The sequence below is a fragment of the Zonotrichia leucophrys genome, chromosome Z, assembly GCF_028769735.1.
Source record: "Zonotrichia leucophrys gambelii isolate GWCS_2022_RI chromosome Z, RI_Zleu_2.0, whole genome shotgun sequence".
Classification (NCBI taxonomy): Eukaryota; Metazoa; Chordata; class Aves; order Passeriformes; family Passerellidae; genus Zonotrichia; species Zonotrichia leucophrys.
In genome coordinates this window covers 42676080-42691155 of record NC_088200.1, presented here as the reverse complement: position 1 = coordinate 42691155, position 15076 = coordinate 42676080, and the positions used below count along the sequence as shown (strand labels likewise).

General features: G+C 38.6%; 1 long non-coding RNA gene across 2 annotated transcripts; it reads right to left on the bottom strand.

The window, feature by feature from the left end:
- Window positions 1–564: 564 nt before the first annotated feature.
- Window positions 565–14140, bottom strand: LOC135459840 (uncharacterized). Of its 2 annotated transcripts, none has more exons than XR_010443106.1 (3): window positions 14049–14140; window positions 10925–10982; window positions 565–1102 (listed from the first exon to the last, which is right to left on the bottom strand). It is a non-coding gene; the product is annotated as an uncharacterized LOC135459840 (long non-coding RNA). The 2 variants fall into 2 exon arrangements; XR_010443105.1 differs by lacking the exon at window positions 565–1102 and adding an exon at window positions 6835–8769.
- Window positions 14141–15076: the final 936 nt, after the last annotated feature.

Here is a 15076-nt window from a genome sequence, read left to right as displayed (position 1 = left end):
AAGAAAACTTACTCTTGCTGGAGTGGGATCTGTCTAGGGTACAATTAAAATAATTGGGCACACACAGGTTCTGGGACCTCACAAAATGTACCTACGAGTGCTGAGAGAGCTGGCCCAGGTCATTGTGAAATGACTCTTGGTTCTCTCTCCAAGATCATGGTGATCAGGAAAGATCCCTGATGATAGGAAGAAATTAAATATCACTCCTGTCTTCAAGAAGGGCAAGGAGTATCTGAAGAAACACTGCTCAGTCTCACCTTAATCTCTGAGATGATTGTGTACTAAAAACTCTGAAAAATTTTTCAAAGCATATTCAGGACAAGCAGGGTATTTGAAGAAATCCATTTGGATATATAAAGTGAGATCATGTCTGATCATTCTTGTAGTCCTCTACAATGATAAAAAGTGCTTTATGGACGAGGGCTGGGTGGGGGAAGAAGTAGATGCTATTTAGCTTGATTTAACAAGGGTTTTGCCACTATCACAGAAAATGCTGACAAACTGAGGAGGTAGGGGCTAGATAAATGCACAGTGAGGTGAATTGAAAGCTGTCAAAATCTCTTTACTAGACAAAGAGATGTAAGGGCAGCAGGAGCTCCAGCTAGAGGATAATCTCTACAGGTTTCCTACAGGAGTCAGTAGCTGATCCAACAGCGTTTAATACCTGTTTTAATGATCTTAATGGTGGGACATAGTGCACACTCAGAGTATTTGCTGAAGATACAAAACCAGGAGGAGTGGCTAATTACATCAGTTGTACTTGCTGCCATTTAGAGAGACCTGGAAACTTCACTGCAGAAGTGGGATTCAAGGAATTCCACAAATTTAAATGAGTGAAAAGCAAAGTCTTCATCTGTTAAGAAACAATTCCATTCAGCAATAAAGACTGGGAGCCAACTAGCTGGAAGGTAGCTTTGCAGAAGGGGGTCCTGGTAGACACTACGCTGACCATGAGTCAGCAGTGTGCCCTTCCCATGTGGAAATCTGACAGTGTCTGGAACTTTAGAAAAAGTGTAACAAACAGACCAAGTGATGTGATCCTTTCTCTCCAGTCAGCAATGTGAGACCATCCCTGGAATGCTGGATCCAGTGCTGGGCTTTCCTGTACAAGAAAAAAAATAGACATAATATGGAAATTACAGTGAAAGGTCACTAAAAATTTGCTGTACTGATGCATCTGTCATATGAAAACAGGCTGAGACTTCTGAAACTCTCTGCCCTAAGGAAGAGTCAGGAGACACTAATCTATGTATATAATGTGTGATGGGGCACTAAAGAAGATGGAGACAGAGTCTTCTCAGTTTTGATCAGTGACAGGATGAGAAGTGATGGGTACAAACTGAAATGAAATGCAGTAAATACTGCTTAAACATAAGTTTTAAAAAACCTTTTTTTTTTTTTTCCTTATGACAATCTCAGTTGAACGCTGATGAAGAGCCCACAAAGGCTGTGGCGTCTCTGTCTTTGGAGATAATCAAACCCTACTGGACATACTCCTGAGCAACGTGCTGCAGCTGTCTCTGCCCTGGGTGCTCTGCTCTGCCTCTAATAAGGAGAGGTGGGACTGGGCTCTCTCTAGGGGTGCTGGCTAGCCTCAGCCCCAATTTGCTTCTAAGATCCTTCTACTGGAAGATGCCTCTGACCACAGCACAGATGTTGGAAATAGGTGACCTTTAAGGTCCCTTCTAACCCAAAGCATTCTGTGATCCTGTGATCCTTTGACTGAGACAATTAAATACAATCAAAAATAGTTTTTCTTTAAGTTTCTGGTAAATAAAAGAAAATGAAGTTTAAGACCTGGTGTAACTGTGTGGAAAAAAAAATTACATGAGACGGAATTGTTTTTGGAAGTTGTTTCTGACCACATTAATTACAGTGAGAGAGGCAGCAATGAGTAAATTGTAAATTCAACTCCAAATGCTGTCGTCTCTGTATTATAATTGCAAAAAAATACTTTCTTGGTTGAAAAGTCCTTCTTAAGACTTTGACATTCTGTATTTGAGAGCAAAGATGATAAACTATGTTCGAAATAGAAGAGATACTGTGTGTCCTTTTAGTGACTCTTCCCAAAATGCTCATTGAATCTGTTTAAGAACAAGATCACAAGATTCTGGTAGATTACTTCTGTGTTAATGCCAGCAGATTGCACATTCCGAGAAGGTGAAATTCTCCCCAAACTGCAGTGAAATTATTGCTGCCAAAACTGGGTTGAATGCTTTCCAAATGTGTTTCCAAATAAAACTCCTTCATTACTCACTTGGATGTCAATAGGCAGGCCAAATTTAAACTTTGGGGCTTTAAATGCAGTGAGCTGATTTGCTACATTTTCATGATGAAGGATTTTTTTTCTATTGTGTTTTAGCTACTAGAGGACATTTTCTATATTAAGAAATAAGTTGCTTGTCCTGGCTTTACTAAAGTTATCAAACTTTAGGTGATCTTACATCAAAAAAAAAAGAAATGGAAAAAAAATTACTAAGATTAATTGCCTTCTCAATTAAACTGGTAGAAGAAAAGGGTCATAATTTTGATCTATACTATTGTAACTGAGAAGATTATGCATTTTTCATTTGGAAATTTATTGTGAGTGCCTAGAAATCTAGTTAGCCTTTCATCCTTTATTTTTAAAGTGAAACTTGGTCTAATGATTAAATGTTTAAGTAAATTGACTCATGACTCTACCCGTATCAAATACAACTTGTCAGCATTGTGTGTATAACTTTGTGAGTGGAAGATTCTACTGAGTAAATGTAGCAATAAAAAATGAGAATATAAATTCAAATTCTATAATTAGGAAAAAAATAGCAACCAGTTATGCACACAATAATTTTTTATTTTTAACTCTCACTATACTTCACAAATTTAGATCTCTTATGGGTCTTTGATGTCTACCAGAACACTCTCTGCAAGATTTTGCTTTTGTGCTACTTCACTGACTCTTAGAAAAATACTTAGGAATACATTTAGTCCCCTATGGGACACCTTTGGAAGTGGAGAGGGCAGTTGACTTTATACTGTCATGCACACTTAACTGTGAAATTTTTAAATATGGAACACTAAATCACATTATACATGTCATGTTTTTATTTAGATAGTATGTATGGGTGTTTATGGATCTGCTGAAGACCAAACGGCTTCTTAATGACAGTTCTGTACCCAGCAAATGACTGTAATTTTCAGTCTGTGTAGATGCATTGTTTTCAATAATGGCAATCTGTGAAAGAAGGGCTTTTTAATTCCAAATATAGTGAGACTTTCAGGACGAAAAAGTGAAAGGTAGAAGGAGAGAGATTGAACTAATCCCTTCCCAAAAATGGAATTGAAATGGGGAAAAGGTCTTCACAGAAAAGAAGAATACTGAAAAATCTCAAAACACTTTGAAGAAAAGACTAGTGAAAGGCTGAGAAAAATGATTCACCACTATTTAAGAGAGAAAAAAGCAAATTAGAATAAAAAATCTGCCAGATGTCTGGAACAGAAAAGTAGGATGAAGCCGAATGTCCTTAATAAAACTAACTCTAAACACAAATTGGAAAAAAAATGTATCAAAGAAATAGATAAAGGAAAGACAAGGAGGGGGGGGAGGGAGTGGGCTGGGGGGGTTGGAATTCAGGGATTGAGTTTTTATAACATACATACTGTCTGCCCTTGATTTACAGAATGACCACACAGAAAAACCTCTTTTCTTTAGATTCCCACAGTGCAGTGAACCTGCTAGAGATCTGAGATCCACATCTGTTCTGTGATGTCAAACATAGCAAGATTTTATAAAATTTTCCGTCTATCCATCATATTCTTCTTATTTGCTGAATGGATGAACTGGGATTTTAGCTACACCTGGACAAGGGCAAAAAACTCCTGATCTATCCCTGCTCTTTCTTGACCCTTGTCCTTAGAAAATGCTAGCACAGCTTTTTGAAGGGCTGAAGTGAATTCTTATAAGGAAGTTTGCTGACTCTAATTCTGTTATGAAAGAAAACTGTTTTGTAGAATGAGGGGAAAAAAGGGTAAGGAGACAAAACTGTGAGGAGACATATTTCATGCGAAGCATATGGGAGAAGATTTTGGGGTCTGAAGCAGAGTCAGCAGGGAGCATTCCCCAACAGTATCATGCCCACCATATGGAGTTAACCACACAGTCTGCTGCTGCCACATCTTTGCACCCATGCCTACTTTAGCATGTGTCTGCTATCTTTTCTGCTTGCCAGGCTCTGATCCATAAATCCTCATTCTGATAATAGAGAAGGATCAATCCTTTCTGTTCCTGCCTAGCTCCCACCACTTGCTTTCTCCAAAACTCATATGGAAGTCTGTCCCTTGCTGCCCAGGTAGGCAATTTCAAAAGGATATCAAGTTCCCAGTCTGTGGTAAGAATATTGATGCCAGCAACACTATATTCATGAAAGCATCTGGAGGGCAAAGGAGCAAGGCTGTAGGAGGAGGAAATGGGAGAGGGGTCAGGAGGAAATGGGAGAGGGGTGAGGAGGAAAGTGCATGCAGGACAGGCAGGGTGTGAGAGATATGGTTAGCTGTGGGAGGAAGACCAGGGAGAGGAGTTTTGTATGCTCACAGTGCCTTGCTTCACTAAGTTCAGTGTCATTTTGCACAAGTATTTTCTTATTTGTTTGTTGTGACAATTTTCTGCTGCTTTATATGCGTGTTTTGATTATAGCTGATGGGACACACACCAGTCTGCTAGGATCCCTGTGGGCTAACTTTTTTATTGTTTAGAGCTGGCTATGGATTCACAGGTAAATACAGAGCAGTTTTTGAAATGAAATTTCTTTTTCTTTTCAATATCTTGTCCACATAACTGAACCTGATATTTAAGAATATAACAGTGGACTGAATTACTTTTCACATAAAGATTTTTCTGACTTTCCTATCAGTGATATTGTCCCTGTTGGCTGTGTCTCAATATTCACCTCTGTCAATGTGTATGGCATGGCATATAATTTGAGCCTATGGAAGTCTCTGGAATATTGAAGTAGAATCTCAGACCTTTCTTTATCATCTGTTCTGCTTTACGAATTTCTTTTCACAGTCCCAGGCCAAGAGGGTTTAAAAAAAACTCAAAAAGTGTCTCTGTTCCCTGCACTGCTTGTGTAAAAACTGAAGTGATTAATCTGAAATAAAATTATTTTTATTATTATTGCTGTCACAGAGAAATTCTAACTATAGTACAGCTTTATGGAAAGATCATTCAGCTATGCCATAAATGTCCACATACAGACAAGCACTGAAACAGAAAGCCAAGATATAAAAAGATCTACCCTTGCAAACCCTTTGTGTAGCTCTAGCATCTGTTCTAGGCATGCCTGCCATTGGGGACCTCTAGAGGCTACTCATGGCTTCATCCTCCTGTGCGCTGGCATCCATCATACAGGAGATGCAGCTGAATACTGCACCATCTGTGGGACAGCCATTTGCTCCCATGGTGCATACATGAAAGTCCCACAGCTTTCCCATTCTGGACCATATGCTGCTCTCATTTATATCCCATGGATTTGGAACTGAGGCATAATGTAAATGGGAAAGCTTAGTTATCAGGATTTGCTGTTTAATTTATGCAAAACTGGGGCGTTGTTATTCTGCAAATCATATGGTACACATTTTAGGAATTCATCATTTACATTAAGATGGGAGTGCCCTCAAAAGCAGTATGTATGTGAAGACACATATCAGAATCCCAGATTCACACCCAGATTTCTATTACTGCCTTACCTCCAGGCTTTGTGAGGTTCATTTCTTACTTTTGAGTTAGATCGTTACAGACACAAAGACAAAATTTGCATTTGGGCTAGGTTTCCAAATGCCTTCAATGTTTGGTTGTATCTGTACTTATCAGTCAGTAACTTTCTATTTTAAAAATCTCTTTTTGTCAAAATTATATGAAGACTCTACTTTCTGTCTTTTAAAAATATGTTTTATTCATGTTTTTGTGAATGAAAATACTGAACTGGCTCTACCATGGATGTGAACTACATAATCTGCATTTCAAGTCAGATGATGTATATTTTTTTCTTTTTATGTATTTTCTTAATGGGTCTGGCCAACATGAACAGCCAAACTCATCTTATTACTTCCATCAATGCACACTCATATGCAATTCTATTACTTTCATGATGCATACTTTCAGTATGTTTAAGTCTAAGTATTTTAAAGTGTTTGTACCTTTGGTTGATGCCAAGCTCTTGGGACCATAGCACTGCAGTCCTGAGGGCACCACTATGGAGAATGAGAGGAAACTGTGAACGCTGAACTTTGACCAAGCTAAACTTGCTCACTCTTGCATATGCCAATCTTTATTAGTTCAGCACCTAGTACTGGCTAGAAAAGAAATAAAACCAGGAGGCTGCAACAGGACAAGTTCCACATTGTATTTACTACCAATTTGTTTGTCCTTATGCTTTTGACAGAGGACATGGCTTTTCTTCTGTTGCCCTGAATAAAGGCTAGTGCTTAATTCACCAAACTGTTAGAATAATAGAATCATAAATTATCCTGAGTTGGAAGAGACTTACAAAGGTTGTCAAAGTCCAACTACTGGCCCTGTACAGGACAACAATCACTGTGAATCTGAAAATGATGCCCAAACTGTTCTTGAACTCATTCCCCCATGAAAGAGGGGAGCCCCCTGTGGAGTCCATTCCAGTATTCAACCACCCTCTGGATGAAGAATCTTTTCCTGATATTCAACATAAACCTCCCATGACACAACTTCAGGCCTTTTCCTCAGGTTCTATCACTGGTCACCACAGAGAAAAGATCATTGCCTATCCTTCCTCTTCACCTTACATGGAATTTTTAGACTGTAGTGAGGTCTCTCCTCAGTCTTCTCCAAGCTGAAGAGACCAAGTGATCTCCACCACTCCTCATATGACTTCCCCTCAAGGCCCTTCACCATCCTCATTGCCCTCCTTTGGACATACTCTAGTAATTTAATGTCTTCTTATATTGCCCATACCAGCCCCCAGCACTGGAGGTGAGGCTGCCCCAGCTCAAAGCAGAGCAGGACAATCCCCTCCCCCCTTACCTGGCTGCCTGATATCCCCCAGGGCAGGGTTGGCCCTCTTGGCTGCAGTGCTGACCCATGTTCAATTTGCCATAAACCAGGACCCCCAGGTCCCTTTCCACAGCCCTACTTTCTAGCCTCTCATCCCCAGTCTGTCCATACATCCAGGGTTGCCCCATCAGTGATACAGAATCTGGCACTCTCTTTTCTAAACAATACGTCATTGAGGTTTGCTCAGCCCTTGAATTTATGAAGGTGTCTCTGCAGGGCCTTTCTGCCTTTGAGAGTCAGACAGCTCCTCTCAGTTCGGAGTCATTGGCAAACTCAAACTCAGTATCCTCTCAAGTCCTGCATCCAAATCATTTTTGAAGATGTTAAAGAGCACAGAGCCAAGGGTGGAGCCCTTTGGAACCCCAATAGTGACAGGTCACCAGTCTGCTGTCACCCCATTCACTGAAATCCCCTGTGCCCAACCCATGAGCCAGTTGCTCACCCATTTCACGAGGCATTTATTGTGATGTGCCCAGGACATGTTCTTCCTGGAGGATACTGCGAAAGTATTGAAAGCTTTACTGAAATCCTAAAAGATTACTTGTTCTGGCTCTCCTTGATTAGCTAGATATGTTACTTTGTCATAAAAGGAAATAGATTTGACAAGCAGGACTTTCCTTTCATGAAGCTGTGCTGGCTCTGATCAATACTCGCTTGTCCTTCAGGTGTTTTCTAATGAATCCCAGAAGAATAATCTTCTCCATAATTTTACCAAGCACTGAAGTGAGACTGACAGGCCTGTTGTTTCCAGAATGGTCCTTCTCGCCCTTCTTGGAAACTGGGACAACATCCGCCAGCTGTCAGTCAACTGGCATCTCTCTAGAGTCCAAGATTATTCAAAAATCATTGAGAAAGACCTTGCAATGACACTGGCCAGAAGTTTCGGTGTTCTCAGATGAGTCCCATGAGCCCCCATGGACTTAGAGGGATCCAGCTGGAACAGCAGATCCTGCACAGGGCCTAAGTGTGCTTATCTTTTTCACAGTAATGGTCCTCCAACTCAGGGCACTGGGACCCCCTTAGCTGGTCTTAAGTGTTGAAGATCTAAGCAAAGAAAGCTTTGGGGCTAGGAATTTGATACCTAGATGCTTTATGGAATTGAACTCCAGTGTCTTCCTCCTAGTACCTGTCACGATTGCAGCTAGCTTGTAGCTGCCAAATAAATTTGGTTGTGTCTGTACTTATCAGTCAGTAACTCTCTATTAGACCTCCAACCTCGGCCAGTCTAGAGGTAAAACAGGTCCTCAGACGAGGTCGGGATTCAAATCCAGGTTGAATTCAAATCTACACAAGGACCTCACCCACTTGTTCTTGCCTAAGCTGCAGACATCTCACTGGCCAGGAACCTGGACTGTGAGGAGATCAGACCAATCAGTGGTTTAGACCAGGGTGTTTCAAACCTTCTATATAAATTAGGCTGGAACAATAAAGATTGCTGCTGTCACATGAGAATCCTCTGGTGCGTGCTGTCTCTGCCCCACTTCCCCTTGGTACTGTTATAACAGTACCAAGAAAGTATTGCCTCTACCACTGTATCACTGAGGCAAATAATTGAAAAACCACTGTTGACACCAGATGGCGCATTTATGTCTGTTGCTATGAAGAGCTTCATTAGGACAGGCTGCTTTTCATATTCCATTTGCGGATTTCTCTGAAAAATCTCACTTTAAGATCCTCTTCAGTAAATGCAGTGATATATCAGTCTTCAGAAGGAAAAAGAAATTGAAGAGCTGTTACCTTCCTTATGCTACTTCTCAGTTCCTTTACTTTTTGCAACACCACCAAGTAATATAGAGGGTAAGGCGCAGAGCCATTCACTCCTGCTTAGCTTAGCCTTTGAATAAGCTATCAGTGGTGTATATCTCATCAAATTATGTCAAGTATTCATTGCAAAGCTATATAAATTGAAGAATCTTGCTATCTTAGGGCAGTGAAGAATTACTATGATAGGTTGCTATTGGTACTTGCTGAGTTCCCAGAAAGAAATGAATGAACCAACTTGCACACATTGTTAAAGTGATGCTACCATCTGGTGAGCTATCATTTTGCACAGCATAGCATCTTGATACTCGTCAGCAGCTGAGCAGGTACTTCAAAGGCTGTGGTTTGAGCTCAGCTCACATGTGCCTGGAAAGGTGCCTCTAAGGACTACGGTCAGGACAGCTATCTTTGGGTCAGATAGGGTGCATCAAGGAAAGCATTATTTCAGCAGTGAGCAAGGGAAACATGTGACAGTGAGATCTTAGATGGGTATGATAGTATCATTAAAATTTATGATTTCCCTACCGGGGTAAATTTTTATACCTAGTGTTGAGATCAAGCCACCAAAGGGGTATTAAAGCCACCAAAGGTTATGAAAGATATCAAAAGATCTTGCACATATAATAGCATGAAGATCTTGACCTTACTCTTACAGTGCAGGCAATGCAAAATGAATATTAATCCAGAAAATATTAGCAAAGTCTGAATGCCTATGTAGCCTGACAACTGAAAACAGGCAGCCGCCTATCAGTTTTTAAAGATATTTTTAAGTAAAAACTGATAGTGTTTAATTAAATGTAGCCTTCCCTCCCTAAAACTCTGTACTTGTGCAGTATTGTGTGAAATTTATCTTCTGCCTATGGTTCTAAACCTGCATCTTTCTTTTCAACTTTAGTACAGAAGGGATCACATTTCTCCTTGAATTTTATCAAAATATCACTGACTAATTTGAGTTTAGGTCTTCAGAGAGTAACAAGTGGAAGCTGCTCTTTCACAAGGATGAGCCCTTCTCATGTATCATTGCTGTGTGATTGATAGAAGTACTGGAGAAATGGGTGAAAGGCTCTACAGTATTGTGTATTATGTCCCATTTGCTTTCACAGGTCTGATGATTTTAAGAGACTAGTGCCTTCATACGGAGTATTCTTTACTTTGATCCTAACTTCATTTTCCAGGCTGTGTACTAACTAGAGTGTCTTGGGTGCCTGATTTCATCTCTCTTCTTTCTTGTTCGCATATCCAATCAGAGAACTTATTGTCACTGAAGCATATTCATCCCAAACTCTGTAACCATTCTCCTGTTCTGCATATTATGTACTTATACACCTTAACTGTCAGCTGTCTGGTAGCAATCAGCAATGTGGGACTGACTATTGGCCTTCAGGAGAACTGGGGAGATTGTAAGTAATACAGTCTGTTGAGTTTGATGAAGAGATGTTAAGCTATCTATGATTCATGAAGCCAAGAAGTATGTTAGTCAATAATAGACCTGTTCCTGATTATCCTAGCAAATTATCCTATAAAGCATTGTGCATTTCTCAATTCACAAAATATTCCACCTCATTACAAGAAACTGACATTTGTGTACAGACAGGACAGAGATAACAGGAGTCAGGGAGGAGATGGGAGCATGTAGCTTGATGAAACTTCTACATTTCAACTTGCTCTGTTTTTTATTCTATTGTGGGAGTCCTAACACAAGTTTCCAAAAACCTAAATAGCAATTTACCCACAATGGCTTTATTTAATTTGATAGTATCTTGTACTAGTTACTTTACGGGTCTAACTATTTAACTGTTAATATTTTTTCTTATCTCTGCTTCTCCTTCTATGGTTTCAGGTAAACATCTTCAGAGATTTCATTCTGGCATGGGCTTTGGGTTTTGCAGTGAGTTTTGTGTTTCTCTGTCAACAGTTAATGACATCACGAACCTCTAAATGATCATGAAGAATCAAATTGTCGGCTAAAAGTATCATGACTAGCATCAGCTATTGCAGGAAAAAAAGAAAGAATCACAGCCTTGGCATTTGAAAACTTAAAACAAGGAAGAACAGTATGATAAGCTATTTTAATTTTTAATGGTATTCTAAACTTACCTGCCAAATTAACTAACTATATTAGCCACCATGCAGTTCACTCATCTCTGGACTCTACCTGGAAAAATCAGAGAAAACCGCACATATCTTTAATAAATTGTAGCTGTGCCTTTGGATGGATAATCTTAGGTTGTGTTTGGAAGAAGTCCAGTCCCAATATGTATTTCTGTTAATGCTACATATTAATGTACATTCAATAGGTTTTGGGGAGAAAAAAAAGGAAAATTAGAGAATTAAGGTTGCTGTTCAGAGAGTAAAGAAGATGCATCTGACATTTTTTGAACAAAAGATCCCTTAGAGCTTCTGAAGCTATAAATGAAACATTGTAAGAAAACCAGACTCAGTATTTTCCCAAACCATCACAATTTTTCATGATGTAACTTTCATTAGTATACCTTTATTTGTCTGCTGTAGTGAATATGAAGAATATACTCTTATAGTTGAGTTCAATGGTTACACTGACATCTACTGGCAAAACAATATTTTTAACTATGAAGTGTAATATTTAAGGTAAAAAATTACAAGCCACATAAAAAAATTAAATGCTACTTGTGGTGTAAGAAAATATCATTTTGTGCAAGTACTTATTTCCTTTGCCCTTTTTTTCTTTTAAAAGAACTATGTTATTGTCCTCACATCTTGCTAATAATAATGGAATCTATTTTAAGAATCTATATTTTGATTGTAATTAAATATAAAACATATATATATATCTGTTATAGATGTATATGGATATCTGTTAGGGATTTATAATTAAATATACTACACAATTTGGCTGCTTGGACTGGTATTTTTAGTAGGTTGATATACTGAGCAATTTGGCTGTTTTTTTAACACTCTATAGTGATGCACTGAAAGGGAATGAGGATGACACAGGATAATTTCAAAAACAAATTTCATTGCAATGACATAACAGCTATACAATGCAAATTTAACAGCAGGCATGGTTTTTCCAAGTCAGGTGTAAATAGCCCTAGTTATGGCATCAGAACTTCTGTATTATGACTCTGACAGTAGAAACATCCTGCACCACAGTGTGTACATGAGCACAGAAAAACAACAAACTCTCTCCTACCATCACATCTGACTGAAGTTGTTTTGACACTTCTTAGATGAGTTTTTTAATCTACAGCTGCCCAAACACACCATGAAATGGAGTGGAATTCCATTAAAAATGAACGTGCTAAAAAGCTGACAGTCAGGAAACAGTATACATGAATGTTCACAAGTCATGTCCTTAAAGCACAGAAAGACAAGAAGACAGAACTTTAAAATGTAATAAAATTTCCAAGGGAACGCATCCTAAGCTATTTAAGACAGACTGACACACTGTTTTTAATATCTTTTAAACATCAATCTGTAACCTTAAAACAGATTTATTTATTATATTTTAGATGTTTCCTTCCTCAAAATCTGGGAAAGGATACATTTTAAACAATATTTCCCATTGTATTTCTAAAAATGTCCAGTGTTGGGAATGTTGTCTTTGATTTTGGTTGAGCCCTCTGATTGCATACCAAAGATTTTTGTCTTGACTGGATGAGGAAGACACATGGAGTACTCTGCCGGTTCAAGATGGGGAAAAAAGACTAAGAAATAAATTCCTCTGAGATTTAATAGGAAATTTATATGCTTTGTCATATAAATGCTCTCTACTATTCTTTGGAACAACTAGTGGAATAGTCCACTTAATAGTGAAGTTGCAGGTTTGTAGAGCAGCTGTTGCTTGATTTCTATGTTCATCATTAAATCTACATGCACATAACAGACCAACATAACAGACTGGAGGACTATGCTAAGTTGGATGGAGCAACACTTAAAAGGGCTGAGTTATGGTTTACCTGCAGACACACAGGAACTAGAATTTTATACACTTCTTAAACATACTTATAGTTTTTATCTTGTGTTTTGGACCTTATCAAAAGTATAAAAAGTCAGTGATGAAGGTGCAGTAATCTTGATAAGTGATTAGATACTTATTTTGGCAGGTGAAAATGCTGACAGATATCACAGAATCATAGAATTAACTAGACTGAAAAGACTTTGAGATCATCAAGCCTAACCTATGACCAGCCACCACCTTGTCAACTAAACCACAGCACTAAGTGCCACATCCAGTCTTTTCTTAAACACCTCCAGGGACAGTGACTCCACCACCTCCCTGGGCAGACCATCCCAATGCCCAATCACTCTGTGAAGAATTTTTTCCTAATGCCGTGTCTAAACTTCCCCTGGTGCAGCTTAAGACTCTGTCCTCTCATTCAGCCAGTGGTTACCTAGAAAAAGAGACTGACCCTCACCCGGCTACAGCCTCCTTTCAGGCAACCATAGAGTAATAAGGTCACCCCTGAGCCTCCTCCTCTCCATGTTAAATAACCCCAGTGCCCTTAGCCATGCCTCATAGCACCTGTGTTCTACACTCTTCATCAGCCTTTCTGCCCTTCTTCAGACGCATTTGTCTATCTCAACACCCTTCCTAAGCTGGAAAGTTGATTATCAGTAGCTTTAAATGTGAGGTTATTTTGAATGTGTGAAGATATCACATTCTTTTAAATATCATAACCAGATTCAATAAATTCTTTATGTTTCAGTAATTACAAGAACACAAAACTCACTGAGTTTGCTCAGAGAAACTGCTGACCAATACCCACTTTAAATGTTTTTCCTCTATCATGTGCAGCTTTTTAAAACTAGAGAAAAGTACAAGAAATCTGGTTGAATCTAAACATCTTGACATTACATGCTCTCATTGTAGCATTAGAACAAGGCATTAGGAGGGTAAATTTATATTAAATTGCTATTGTTTTTCAAGTATTTAAAAAAATAATTGGAAAGGTGTGTAAAACACTAATTTGTTCTTCTTATAGATAGTAACAGTATGAAAGCCAGCTTCTAGTTGGGGTCATCCAGCTAAATATTTCACAAATATTAGTTAAAAATATAGATCTTTTGCAGTGTTAATTTGTGATAATTACATTGTTTTTATGATTTTCAATGCAAAATAATCCTTACATACAATTTCATAATCCCAAAGGCTGTGGTAATGGAAAAAAACCCTGATATTCTGGGCAAATAGTGAATTTATTTAAGGTATTCTTGTCATCTTATTGTAAATCTCCCATACCTTCTTGGTGATTTCTCATGGCCAGCTCCTCATAGTGCTGACTCCTTCTTCACATCACACCCAACAATCTCCAACTCTCTCCTCCACCAGCTAACCCACTCTTTTGTAGGACTCATCTTCCCACTGGACACAGCTGTGCCCTGCTAAAGGCAGGCCTGTTCTTAATCTTTAATGATTAGTACAGCTGCAACTCCTCAGGTGTGAGATTGCCTTCTGCACTATTTTCTTACATTCTATCCCTCCACAATTCCCCCTTTTCTTTTAATTACAAAGTTGCAACATCTCTGGAAAGATATGTTTGAGTGAATTGATATTATAACATATTCACATATCTCACTTAGGATTAACAGTATGCAAATGTTCAGGCAACAGTCACAGCAAGAACATACGTTTCTAAATTCTGATTTAGTTTTGCTTTTCACAGTCTAGAACATCAACCTAAGGCTTTTCATAAACTAATGTTGTTTTACTATCTTTTGCAGGGCCCTTTGCAAAAGATAGTAAACCCAGTACAAACATCTTTTACATAATTTCCATTTAACTTTGGAATGCATCTGTGTGCTGACCTTGATTCATTACCCAACTTACATACATATCATCAGAAACCCTTATATCTACAGTTCTAAAATATTGACAATATCAATGGCTGTACAATTTTATAAGGCAACTTACAAGAATAAGCTAAAGGCTATATTTTAGGCTACTAACAAATCAACAGTTACATAATTTTATCAATAGCTATGCAACTTGAACAACATTGATCCAGTATCTGTCAAGTGTACTTCATGCTTATGGAATAAAAACTTTTACACTTATACCTAATCAAAGATTAATAGTTGCAATTCACAAACAAAACACACATGTTGCATCAGCAAACAAATACACCATACTGAATGATAGAGCTACTCTGTCTCCAGCTCCAACTGCTGTTTTAATAATTCTCTTCTTCCTTTTAAAGGTCTTTGTAGTATTAGCTGGCAACTGCGAGTCTCTCTTGCCCTGCTCTGTTTTCCATGTAGATGAAACCA